This window comes from Scyliorhinus torazame, chromosome 21, assembly GCF_047496885.1.
Source record: "Scyliorhinus torazame isolate Kashiwa2021f chromosome 21, sScyTor2.1, whole genome shotgun sequence".
In the NCBI taxonomy this organism is placed as follows: Eukaryota; Metazoa; Chordata; class Chondrichthyes; order Carcharhiniformes; family Scyliorhinidae; genus Scyliorhinus; species Scyliorhinus torazame.
Genome location: NC_092727.1, coordinates 113800146 through 113813166, shown reverse-complemented (window position 1 = coordinate 113813166; position 13021 = coordinate 113800146). Strand labels below are relative to the sequence as shown.

Here is a 13021-nt window from a genome sequence, read left to right as displayed (position 1 = left end):
GACAGCTGAGGCGAGACCGGAGTATTTCCAGATTTTTCTGTTTTTATTTTAGACTTCCAACATCCACAGAATTTTGCTTTTATATTTGTGTACTGAATTGACCAATCAATGAAAGCCAACTTTGAATTAAGCTACACCTACCCAAGTTGCAACTGTGCGTTAAACCAGTCTAAAGAGTGCGATACTAATGTCATCCTGAATTCTCTAGAACCCATCATTAGATGACACTGTTGAAGGTAAAGTTGGTCTGCACCACCTGGGACCCTATGACCAATAGCGACACACCTCCACTCAAGAGGAGGTTTAAGAGGAAGATTCCGTAAACAATTTGTTTCCCTCTACGTCGGTGCCGCAGGTCCAATCTTTGGGAGTTCTTTAAAAGTCTGAAAATGGGAATTTACCTTCAACAGATTACTGGCCAGTTCATGTTAAAACATTCTTATAGCATTACACTGTTGTAACAATCAAAGGTTAATGTTATGTTATCTAAATGTAAAACGATAACAGACAATGGAAAATTAAGCCCAGTATTCAAATGGCACTTTGGAAATTGGTTGATCTTTGGCCTCATTGTGAACCTGAACCCTTTGATGAGCTAACATATCACAAATGTAGGAACAGGAGCAGGCCATTCTGTCCATCAAACCAGTTCTATTAGATTGTGGATGATCTGGTGCCTCAACTCCATCTACCTACCTTTTCCAATTCTACTATATGGAATCATCCCCTTCATCCATACTCTCTCATTTGCATCGTGTTTCCACATTTGAGGAAAGATTTAGAGGCTGAAATTTGCCAGAAGCGAAGTGGCCCAGTTGAAAATCAGGAACTGATTTTTCCTCTCACCAATTACTAACTAAAAGTAACCAGGTAATGAGCCACTCAAGAAAGTATGAACTATCATTTAGAACATAGAACAGTACAGCAAGGTGAACTTTAATGGAAAGAAGATTAGGTGCATGCGATGTGGTTTTGCTCAGGTGGTGTAGACCAATTTTACCTCCTTAAAATATAAAAAAAGCATGGACATTTTGGGGGGATTTAACAATAGACCAAGAGGTCAGGTTTTTCTGTGCCAGCAGGTACTATGCATATTTAATCACCTGTGAACAAAACAATGAGGAAAGTCAGCCACAAAGAATTGCCAGTTCATCAGAATGTCTGCCTGGTTAGCCATCCAAAGGACAGCATCTCTGATGATACAACACTTGGGGCGAAAAGGGTGATGATCATGACTTCTCAGAAATCCGACTTAGTCCTTACAAACTTGTGAAATTGTTTTCTTTCCCCAAGCAAAATGTTTTAGATAATTAACTTTAATGCATATTGAAGTTTGGAATTATAACTGGACTATTCATGCAGTGCTTCATTGAAAAGAGAATCGATGTCTCCTGTACATCTGCTTAATAAATTAAGCATATCATCAGTCTTCATTGCAGTAGCAGTGCCATTAAATATCTTACAGTATTTAAATTAATGACATAGAGATGGCTGGTCAGAATGGAAATGCTGACATGGAATGAAGAGAGGCCTCGATGGAAACACAGGGAAACAGCCACAAACAATGTTTTTATAAACATTAGCGTCAACACTGCGCCGGCCTGGTAAAATTACCTTCATGGAAAAACCGAGGAGGTTGAAGGAGTGAGCAGGTTTTTTTAAGCGCCCTTGTATGGAGTTGGCTGAGGAAATCAAACTCCCCTTATTGTCCCTGCGTGATAAAATGAGGGCAAAGGGAGAAAAAATGTATTCCTCAGCCTGTCTGTAATTTTAGTGATCCCTATTGAAAAGTGCATGTGCGAACATCAGGTGAGAACAGGAAAAAGGATAGAGTGCGCATGCCTTGGCTCGGACAGCTGGTACTTACCGTCCCAACATATATACCTGAAGACTTGATGACATAATGAAGAGTTCCACTGTAGAACTATGACAAAATTCAGGGAATAAAACAGAAAATAAAAGGAAATACACAGCCTGAGGTATTTTAGAGTTTTAGAGCATTTCAAGGATCATTGCTCAATTCAGCCTCTTGTAACGTTTGAGCAATGACTGTGCAATTTACTGTCACATGCACATGTGTTGGCAGATAAGAGTGCCAATGAGATTTTTTTGTTACTTTTTAATTTTGACGGCAACACCAACCTCTGGACCATCTACATGCAGAAATGAGTGTTTTCCTGATGGCAGTGTGTCTTTACCTTGTTTGGGAAATAATGATTCATCGCATGTTTGCACAAATGGTGGAATAGCAGATGGAGCTTGATCATAGAACCATTCGAAAGGTTAACAGGCTGAAAATTAGAAATTAAAATAATGTCCAATACCACGGATTTGATGTGCGTAGTCCATAATAGTTTAAAAGATAATCTTTGCCTGCAGCATGTACACAACGTCCTCAAATGAGGCGAAGACCCCAATGCTACACTCACAAGCAGGGTTTGGAGCATCTTTGTCACATTCTCTATAATCAGAGAGCAGGGCCTCAGGATCCTCTTCTCCAGCCAGGGCTGTTGGGATTATCAGCGCTCGATTTGGCTTTCCACTCTGAAGGTGACAATGGGAAAATAGGATTTGGATTCCTTTTTGCCATATCTAGCAATGCTAAAAGCACAAGAGAGAATGAGGCGCGGCAGCCACATTGGCACAGGGAATTTGTACAGCTCGTGTTGGCCATATCATTCCATTTCCCTTGACGTCCATTCAGAATGAACAGCTATTTAAGATGACGTGATTGTACAAGTTCCCCTTTGACCAACACCTTTGGATAACAGGTTTGCATTAGCTTTTGAAAGTTAGTCACTCATGCGCTAAGAAAAATGATTTAATATTTCCATTTTATCTAAAGTGTGTACCCTATGTCAACATTAGCTGGAATGATGTAATGTACAGTAAAATACTTTGTTTCTGATTAATCCAGACATTCCTCGTTTGTAAATGGACTTCTGCGGCTGAAATTAAAGTAATTTCACTTAACCCTGCTTTTTTTAGTTTTAAATTTTTTAGTACCTTGTGTCATTTATATCACAGATATAAACAGGATTTATGCAATATATGCAACAGCCATTGGAAGTAGGGAGGGAGATGCGGTTGACAATCAGGAACAAGGATAGAGACACTTACTTAAACGAAGATCAGACCTCAACATAAGACATGCTTGTGTCTAGAAGCCAATCCCACATGGCACAGGTCAAACAGAAGCCCATGATCTCAAGGTCTTGCTTTTATGCATTTACATGTATTCTGATGCAAAGCTTATCAGAGGCCAAAGACATGCAATTGGGAAAAGGAAATGGAAATTAGCTGTGTATTTAACAGAACAGCCAAAGTAGGATCCATCGAAATATGCACCTCAGGGCCACCAGGACTCCCAAGGTCTTGGACTCTACAATAAGGAGTACCACCAGGTAGTGTGGCACATTCATTGATTGTGGGAACAACAGACTGCCATCAAAAGCACCACCATGTAAAAGTAATTATAGTGAGCGTATTCATCCCAAAAGGAAAAGGCTTGCGTTATTTATCAGATCATCACATTTTGTACAGCAAGCTTTGAGAGGAAGCCCATACAACATGTATAAAGTTACTCAATGTATCCACATTTCTTAATATTTCTTTGAAAAACGATTGGTAGAAACCGGTTACCCAACAGTAAACAATTATTGATGCTTTGTGATCGTCAGTTGTATCGAGAAAATGGAGAACAGAGCCTAGCTTTAGGCCTTTCAGCATTAAAATACTTTTTAATGACCAAAATAGTTAAGATAATTTTACAGGGACAGGAATCCTTGATCCCACGTTCACACACATACACAGCAACCAATAAAACATAAAAATACTGCTGAGAGATATGGTGAGCTACTCAACTCTTCCCCCAGCAGTATTTTGACAGCCTGCACACTGCAACTACTCAACTAATTGACAAGTGGTTCCTCAACGCTTCTTGTGTAGGCGGCTCTTAGACACAGATCAAAAATCTTTACTAACGAGAACAAGAAAGATTGAACCTTTCCACATTTGCAGTGCGGAATTGCTTCTTTTCTGATTACATTGCAGTTCCTCACGTGAACAGTTGTTTCAAGGCGCTGCCTTTGACTATTTCTCCAGGAGGCCACTACCTTCCCCAATGAACGGAGATGGGCCTTACACTTGTTATATAGCTAGTCGCCAGTCAGGATTCAACTGGTGTGAAATTTGGGAAACATTGCACCACTGGGACAAGTTAAAATACAATCATCAAGAATTGATATAATACGGGGCCACTGACTGAAGGAGGCTCTCTACCTCACTCAATGCCAATAATGAGACCATATAACTTCCATCCGGAAGCATGGTTAGAATCATGGCAGCACAAAAGAAGGCCATTCGCCCATCATACCTGCGCAAGCTCTTCGAAAGACCCATCTAAACCACACCTATTCTCCTGCCTTTTCCTTGTGGTGCTGCAAAGGTTAATGGATTTTGTCTTTGGAACCTATAAAAAAATATTTTTACTGATAGGTATTGTAAAAGTTTCCGCTGAAGTACAAGAAACGACTGCATCAAATGGTGGACTTTGAACTGAGGTCATGAGGTTGGCTTGTTCAAGGTTGTACCATGGACTTAATCCATTGGAAAATATCCCAGTCTAGTGAAAACATAACTTGCATTTTCAGACTGACAAACTGTTTTACTGAACCTACTAAATTAAGTACCATTCCAAGTTACACATTATAAGGAGATGATTGCTGTTAAAATGACTGCAACTCTCTCTTCCACAACTGATCCGTGGTGATTGCTTGGAACTAAGTATGCAAGGCAAGTACGAGCCAGAAAGCTGGATGGGGAAAGCACAAGGTCCAGTTCATCTTGCACTTGCTGAAGGAAGGTCAGGAGGTTAATGAGGGAAACTGGTCGGCGGTACTTAGTGTAACTTTAGCTGCTTTCATATTGTCCTTTAGCCGCTGGCTCAGATAGCCTAAGCCTCGGACAGCAGGTGGCCAAGAATATCCACTTAAAAAAAAACGCTGGGGTCCTAGTGCCTGCCAGCACCCTGATGTGCCTTATAAAATCACTGCACTGGTGATATTATTAGACACATTGAGTGCCTAACGTTACACCACTCATCGATGTGCCCCAGTTCCATATTTGACTTGTGCACGGTGATGCCACTGGCTGACAATGTTATGTTGAACAGGCACAGCAATCAATTGGTCGCGGCCATGCTGCACACGTGCTTCTCCTCTGCTGCTGGCACACTGGGGCACTGACAATGCATTTGAAAAGGGAAGACTCAGAACAGCTGCATTCTTCGGCCACTTTCCCTTTGATGTACCGTCAGGATAAAAGGCCCTTTTGAGAGCTGTAGGCAGCAAGTCTGACAATCGCTTGGATGTGGACTGATCTAAACAATAAAGGAATTGAACCATGTGTAATAAATAGTAAATAAGACAGTCAACTTTCCATAACTCCAGAATATTATGCCCTTTTGATAGAATTTCAATTCTCACTTAAATTGAGCTCCATTATGTTTTCTACAGACAGGCTTTCCACAGGGATTCTCCTGATCTTCATCTATAATTCTAACAGGAATTATCGCTGGAAACCTTGAGGGAATGGTGCAAACAAAGGGGGATTAATCCTGATGAAGAGCGGTGTCATTCGTAATGTGTGCACTATTTAACATTGTCATCATCAACCGGCCCATAGAAATTAGAATTGAGCTAAAACAATGGGAATGCCATGCTATGTAGATCTAAAAGGACTAAAATTGAAATCTTTCAATGGCAACCAATCTGTGGCCATATCTGTCAACTGATTAACCACAGAACCATGGCATTATCATTGACACATTCTGCAAATAATTTATTTTGAGTGAAGGATTAATTATTGGTTCTGGGCCTCAGATGGTTTCAGGTCAGTTTAGCTCAGTTGGCTGGACAGCTGGTTTGTGATGCAGAGCGAGGCCAGCAGCGCGGGTTCAATTCCCGTACTGGCTGAGGTTATTCATGAAAGCCCCGCCTTCTCAACCTTGCCCTTCACCTGAGGTGTGGTGTCCCTCAGGCTAAATCAGCTCTCTCGCTCTCTCAAAGGTGAAAGCAGCCTATGGTCATCTGGGACTTTACTTTATGGGCCTCAGAAAAGAAATAAGACACCAAAAACAATTAATGTAACAGTCTAATCCTTTTCTTCAGGTCACGTACTCTCCCCAGGCTAGCCTGAGCATCGGGTGAGACTTAATTCAGGGTAAGCATTTCCTCAAATGCTCTGCACACCTCCACAGCAAACCAGGAAAGCAAACAAACACTGACCGTCGAGTGCCTTCAAGATATTCTCAATGCAGGTGGCTGGGAGAGGGACAATGAGCAGGGGCGGTAATGCTTTAAAGACTCGAATGTGCAGATTAGCCTGGAACAGGCTGTTTACAGTTTAATTTCCCTGAACAGGAAACTGGCTAAGTGACTGACTCAATTATGTGTGCAAGGCTCAGCAACTGCAGTTTTGCAATGAGTATGAGCTATGCATTGCTAAAGCACTTGGTATTTCATTTTCAACCTGAAATGTGCCAGGGGCAGACCTCACGCTATCAGAGTGAATGAGCAAATGATGCTGCATGTGGCACAAAGGAGTATGCGGAAGGAAATCAGTTTTACAATCCATATAACCTGAATTGTAAAAAAAGTGAAGACTTGTAAAATTCTATGCAGGTTTGATCATATCAAGTGCATGATGGTAACACTCAATGCACAGTGTCTTTGGTAATCACATGGTATTGCCATTAGAATTAAATACAGCAATAAAAATGCAGGTGCACTAGACAATTCACTAGCTTCCCCACAGCCTACCGGGCTGCTCAAGATGTGATTGAATCCTGAAGTTTAATTTTACTCCCTTTGTCTCCGATGGGTTAACTAGCCAGGTTAGCAGAGGAGCTCCCCCATCAGTCTCGGTGGCACCCTACAGGGGAAGTGAGAAATGGTCAGGCTTCCAGTTCCTAACCATTATTCAATTGTGTGTGAGTGGATATCAAATGATTGGTGATGTGCCTCATGCAGCAGCCTGCCATCATTCATTCTCTACAGTGACACGTGAAGAATGAATGCTTTGGAAGAGATGTCGAGAGTTGATACGCTGAAATGCAATTCAAAGGAGCTGTTAGCATCTGAGGAGTGAAAAGGTGGGGTTTAAATGAAAGCACGTTGGGAAAGTACTGATATGACAGTAGACAGAAGTTATCAGAGGCCAGGCACACTGCTTCCTACCATCAGTTAGAATCAGAAAATTTGCAGTGCAGAAGTTCTGGGACACGAGCTGCCCCAGGAAGTAAGCCTATCTGCAAAAGGCCCAGCCGAACTACAATGCTCTTTAAGTTCCAACATCTCTCAAACCACTTCTCTGGGGCGTTTTGTTAATGTCCCTATAAGTTTGTGCTGCATAGCTCTGAAGAATGTTTTTGACAGAAGATTTCAATCGTCTTGCCCAAGGTAAATATTCAGCTAACCTGACCCAACTCCCACATTAGCTGCAGCTCCAGTGAAGAGTGCACTCAATTCGAAACGTCAACATGCTACAATGAATGAGATCTCCCAGGGTACAGACATAGATCTCCTCGGATTCTGTTTGTGCAACAAGGAAGTGTTGAATGATCTGCCTGCTAGTGTGTTGAGCAGAGCAGAACTTAGCTGACGATTTGTATCTGGCCTGTGCATCGGTCTGGTGTCAGCATATCAATTTCTCCCTTCAAAGCCCGCAGACGGTGGTTAATAAATTCTAGTCTGAACTCACACACTAAAGTGAACACCATTTATAGAAGAAACTTTAACCTGACTAATTGTGCATCTTGGGCACATCTCTTTGCACCAACTCTCCCTAAATCCATCTCAATTGGAATTTTGCAATAAATCCTGCGTTTTTAAGATCTTAATTAAATTTCTGTTCATTGAGTCATAAAACGGCTAACAGGTTTCCTGTTGAATTTGCCGTCCTTGTACCTGGTTGTTGCAAGCCCCTATTCTACTGTGGGTGGTTTTGAGACTTTGCAGGTGTATTTGATGTTGGCATGACTTCCTCCTTCCATTCCATTGAGCCTATGCAGAGTTTGCTGTTATTTTCCAATTTTTCCCCCCCAACAGTGGCTGAGGCCTGCACAGGAATCTGCTCAAGACATTAGCTTTAGGTAGGGGATGGAGTGGGGGGGGGGGGGGGGCATTTGAAAGTTTTTTTTCACAAGGTCATTGTGCATGAGTGATGCAATGCATTATGCACAATGTTTTTGTTTTACTTTAAAGTGCCTTTTCAAACCTTTAAGTGGTTTCCTCGGCCAAGTCAGAGAGGAAATTTGACTCACTAGCGTAGACGGGCGGATGTAAAAATAAAATGGACAGCCTATGCAGACGGCATCTGCATTTTTTGATGCATGGGATTCACTAATGGCTTCATGCGCCTTTGCACCCTGCTCCTTCCCATCATTACATCTCGGCGAGCGTGATCCTTCGGATCTTGAGCCATTCAGGGTTCAAAGCTGTGCTGCATCATTCAGCATTCCAAAAAGGATGGTGGATTTCCCAAGCAATCCTACGTCCTTTTACAATACCAAGCACGGCACTAGACTTCAATGCAAATTAGTCTCTACTGCACGTCCCTATATGAAGCGACAATGGGGCAGAACATTCAGAATCAGTTTCTGTCTAACATTTGGGTGTGTGGCAGCAGCAGCAAAGTTCAAGACTGATGCAAATTTGCAACAGTGGGAGCCCTTTCAATTTTTCCCCCCCCCCCCTGCAAACTTCCAGGGGCCGACCTCCTGTTATGCCCCAAACAGGACTAGCCAGAGTGTGGCAGGGAGCCCGATTAAAACATTATTGTTTGAATAAAAGGCAAGAGACTGTGCATATTCAGTACAATCCAATCCAGTTCACATTTTCTTGAAAGCATTCCTTAGTTCCTAGACAGAGGCCAAGTTTAAAAAAAACACAAACGTCAAGTTCTTTGGAAAATTAATCAACTAATAGCAGCAGAAAATCAAATTTCCTGCTATAGAGAGCTAATAAAAATGCATGTTGGAGCAAGCAATCATCAACCACTGGATGGGTGATAATATTACAGCTTTCTACTTAACTTTATAAGCTACTTGTTTTAATCTCTACAAAGTTGGAATAAAGGGCTACCAATTCTATTTTAATTAGATTAATTAGATTTACATCTTCACCCGCAGGGATCTGCCTTTGCACTCAGAGGAAGGAAGATACAGGAGCTGTTCTGGCATAGTGCCCAGGTCAGACTAGGAAATCTGTGGCTGATCTTAAGCCGACAGCTGGCAGTGTCACCACAGATTCCAGTCTGGGGAATGCTCCAACAGAGAGAACTTGTGTACAGGATAATACAGATCATGGGATGGGAAGGAATCTTGGAGTTATACAATGTTAGATTGCTCAAGGCCTGCTACCATGAAGAGGCTATGCTCCCAGAAATAGAACTGGCTTTCCCTCTTCAGCAGATTAATCATCCTCACCAGACATTTGGTCCGAATTTTGCAAATAACTGGCGCTTTCCGCTCGTGGGGTTAGGCGCAAAGCTCGAGTTAGTTTTGTGGAAGATTGTCCATAACAATTTGAATTACAATAAAGGTGTTCTGAAAGATTCTCTTGGGTTTATTCAGCGAGCTAATGAAAACCAGTAAAAAAAAGTGTATTGATTATAATCCCGATTTACACTTTAGATGTAGACAACCTCCGCAGATGTTCTATCAAATCAGTCGGATCACAAGTAAAGTGGATCGCCAGTGAACTGGAGATGGATTTTTTTTTGAAAGTTTGGACAGGTAATGGGGAGGAGTGGGGGCGGGGCTTTTAGCCTTTTCATATGCCCATCGTTTTAAAGGATGCAAAAGTGAACAATAATGTCAGCATTTCTGAAACTTCCCAAAAACATTATTACTGATGCTTCTGAAACGTGGCATGCTGGATAACCCCAGCTATGCAATTCCATTCCTGTGAGAGTCCTTTGTAAGATAATACAATCCCCTTTTAAAAATTCAGAATCCATACATTGCCTTTGCTACCTCCAAAGCACTGTAGCTCAGGAAGTTACCATTGTCACACTTTTGCTGAAGATACTTCTAAATTGGTGAATCCTACTAGACAACAACATTGGTAAGATATTACAATTTTTGAGAGATGTGCAGACAGACCATCTCTTGTTGTGGCAATTATTGTTCTTGTCAACTGTAGAGATATTTCCACTGGGTTCATCACAAGGCAGTCCAAGACGGGTCCAGGGTATTTATAAAAATTTCTGATACTCAACTAAACTGATTGGGAGTTATGAGATGAGAACACACCAGTGTGGATATTTGGTGACAGTGAGGACGGGAATGATCTCATCGGCTATTGCCTTTCACAGTAAACTAGTTCACCAACATTCACTGCTTAGGCTAAGAGGTGAAGAACAGCCATGTTATTGAGGTACTGGGTAGCTGCTTGAGCATCATACATGGAACCATCTCCCAGCAAGATTCGGGACCTTCAGGGAATGTGAAGAGAAAACAGAGATGGAGGCGGCGGTGGCGGGGGGGGGGGGGGGGGAAGAGAGAGAAGAAGAGTGTATAGCCGGGAGGAAGGGAACATAAGCTCCAGTAGAGAGTAGATATGTTTAGTTCGGAGCAGCATGAATAATATATTGTGATAGGTTCAGATACAAATAGCTCATAGAATCCTTACAGTGCTTAAGGAGGCCATTCAGCCCATTGAGCCTATATCGACCCTCTGAAAGAACATGCCACCCAAGCTCACTACCCCGCTCTATCCCAGTAGTCCCTTGCCCTAACCTATACAATCTTTGGACACTAAAAGACAATTTAATTTGTTCAACCCATCTTATCTGCACATCTTTGGACTGTGGGAGGAAACCCACGCAGACACCACTCAAAAGAGAAAGTGCAAACTCTATACAGTCACCCAAGCCCGGGTCCTTAGCGCTGTGAGACAGTAGTGCTACCGTGCTGCCATAGAACCAGAGTCTCTACAGTGCAGGAGGAGGCCATTCAGCCCATCGAATCTGCACTGGCATCCAAGTTTCAGGTGTATAAATGGGCAACTGACACTAATCCTCAGAATAGGGCTGCACAATAACACATCATTTACCTTATCTAATTTACACAATTCCTGGTGTGATCAATAAATCATAGAGTGTCTACAGTATGGGGGGGGGGGGGCTTTTAGTCCATTGAGTGAGCACCGACCCTCTGGTTCAGCCCTCTGCCTAGGCCCAAACCCCACCCAACCTGCACATCTTTGGACTGTGGGAGAAAACCGGAGCACCCGGAGGAAACCCACGCAGACATGGGGAGAACATGTAAACTCCATGCAGTCACCCAAAGCCAGAATTGAACCCGGGACCCAGGCACAGAGGCAGAGGTGCTAACCATTGTGCCACCGTGCTGCCCTATAGAAATAACGTATTATAGAAATAACGTATCCAGTTGAATCTTCAGAACGTGTTGGTTATTTCTTATTGAACTGCATCCCCACAATGTATACACATAATAATGGGCGGCACAGTTGCACAGTGGTTAACACTGCTGCCTCACAGTGGCAAGGATCCGGGCTCGATTCCAACCTTGGGTGCTGGAGTTTGCCCGTTCTCCCCTGGTCTGCGTGGGTTTCCTCCGGATGCTCCAGTTTCCTCCCACGGTCCAAAGATGTGCAGGTTAGTTGGATTAGCCATGCTAAATTGCCCCTTAGGTGACCAAAAGGTTGGGGGGGGGGGGTTACAGGGACAGGATGGGGCCTAGGTTGGGTGCTCTTTCGAAGGTTTGGTGCAGACTTGATGGGCTGAATGGCCTCCTTCTGCACTATAGTGATTTTATGAAAAAAGTCAAAATCATTGCTAATTCATTAACAAATTGTTGAGAGAAAGAGAAATCTATACACCATCTTCCCAACCACCCTGACTCTTAACAGAGTTAACCACAAGACACTTCTTAATCTATATATAATCCCCTTTATCGATAACTATAAAAGTTAGGAAACTTCCACAAAGGCAATTGATTGATGGTACACACTGGTTAACGTTGCTTTGTTAATTTACAGGGACCTGGGGACTGGCAAGGGAGACCCATTGGACAGAAAGAGGTTCTCTCAGGCCACAGTGCTTCTTCAAGAAAGGCTCCCAATTATTTATGATACTCTGCAATAAAGCCATGTTTTGGAGTCACATCCAAATATGGGATCCACAAATGCCTATATTTTCAAATTATCCTTTGACGTTCCGAAATCATGCCTCAGGTTGCCTGATCTACTGGGGGGGGAAACCTAGCAATCAATCAAGGCACTTGAAGCCGCCTCAGACTGTCTGCAAATAAATCTATCTGTGCTGAGTGAATTCAGAAATATCCCACAGAGAACTTCAATCAGTTGGAACTCAGGAATGACTTTGGCAGTCACCTAGTGCAATTAGATGTGCACAAAACAACACCTGAGCAAATATCTGCAGGAAACAGGAATTGCGTCTGAATCCATAAGGTTCATTCCCTCAAAATGTCTGAGGAAAATTTACTCCAGTGAGTCAAAAGACCATCAATTTCCCCCGTACATGAGCTCTTAAATAAGCAAACCTAATGAAAAGAATATTGTACTGACAAACAGCGCCAGTTTTAAATTGTCACTGGCATCCTTCTGAATATGTGTCCTTTCCTGGCTGGAATGGCCAGTGCAAAGGGCAAAATATGTTACACTTTCAATAAAAAAACCTGAAGCCTAACGATTCCAGGGACTGTTATATAAAAAGTTATCTGCAAATAGTGAATTAATAAATAATTAATTCTGGCATAAAGTGACCAGTCTCTCTCTTTCTTCTGAAGCACCAGTCAGGTAATGTCAAACTATGATGAAATGTATCTGTAGCACTTTACTTTTTTTTTAAAAAAGTGTTCATTACCTACGGCTGTGCTAAACGTTAAACAGCAATTAAGACACTGAACTGGTAATTATATATGCTATACATTGAACAAAAGCAAACCCGTGCAAACGTCTCCAGACTCGGCATA

At 42.4% G+C, this 13021-nt stretch overlaps 1 protein-coding gene and 1 long non-coding RNA gene across 2 annotated transcripts in view; one reads left to right on the top strand and one right to left on the bottom strand.

Moving 5' to 3' along the window:
- LOC140398529 (serine/threonine-protein kinase 17A-like) overlaps nucleotides 1-13021 on the bottom strand; it is a 60054-nt gene that overhangs the window by 46188 nt on the left and 845 nt on the right. The window lies entirely within an intron of this gene.
- Nucleotides 9693-12807, top strand: LOC140398031 (uncharacterized). Its single transcript, XR_011937393.1, has 2 exons — nucleotides 9693-9796; nucleotides 12066-12807. It is a non-coding gene; the product is annotated as an uncharacterized lncRNA (long non-coding RNA).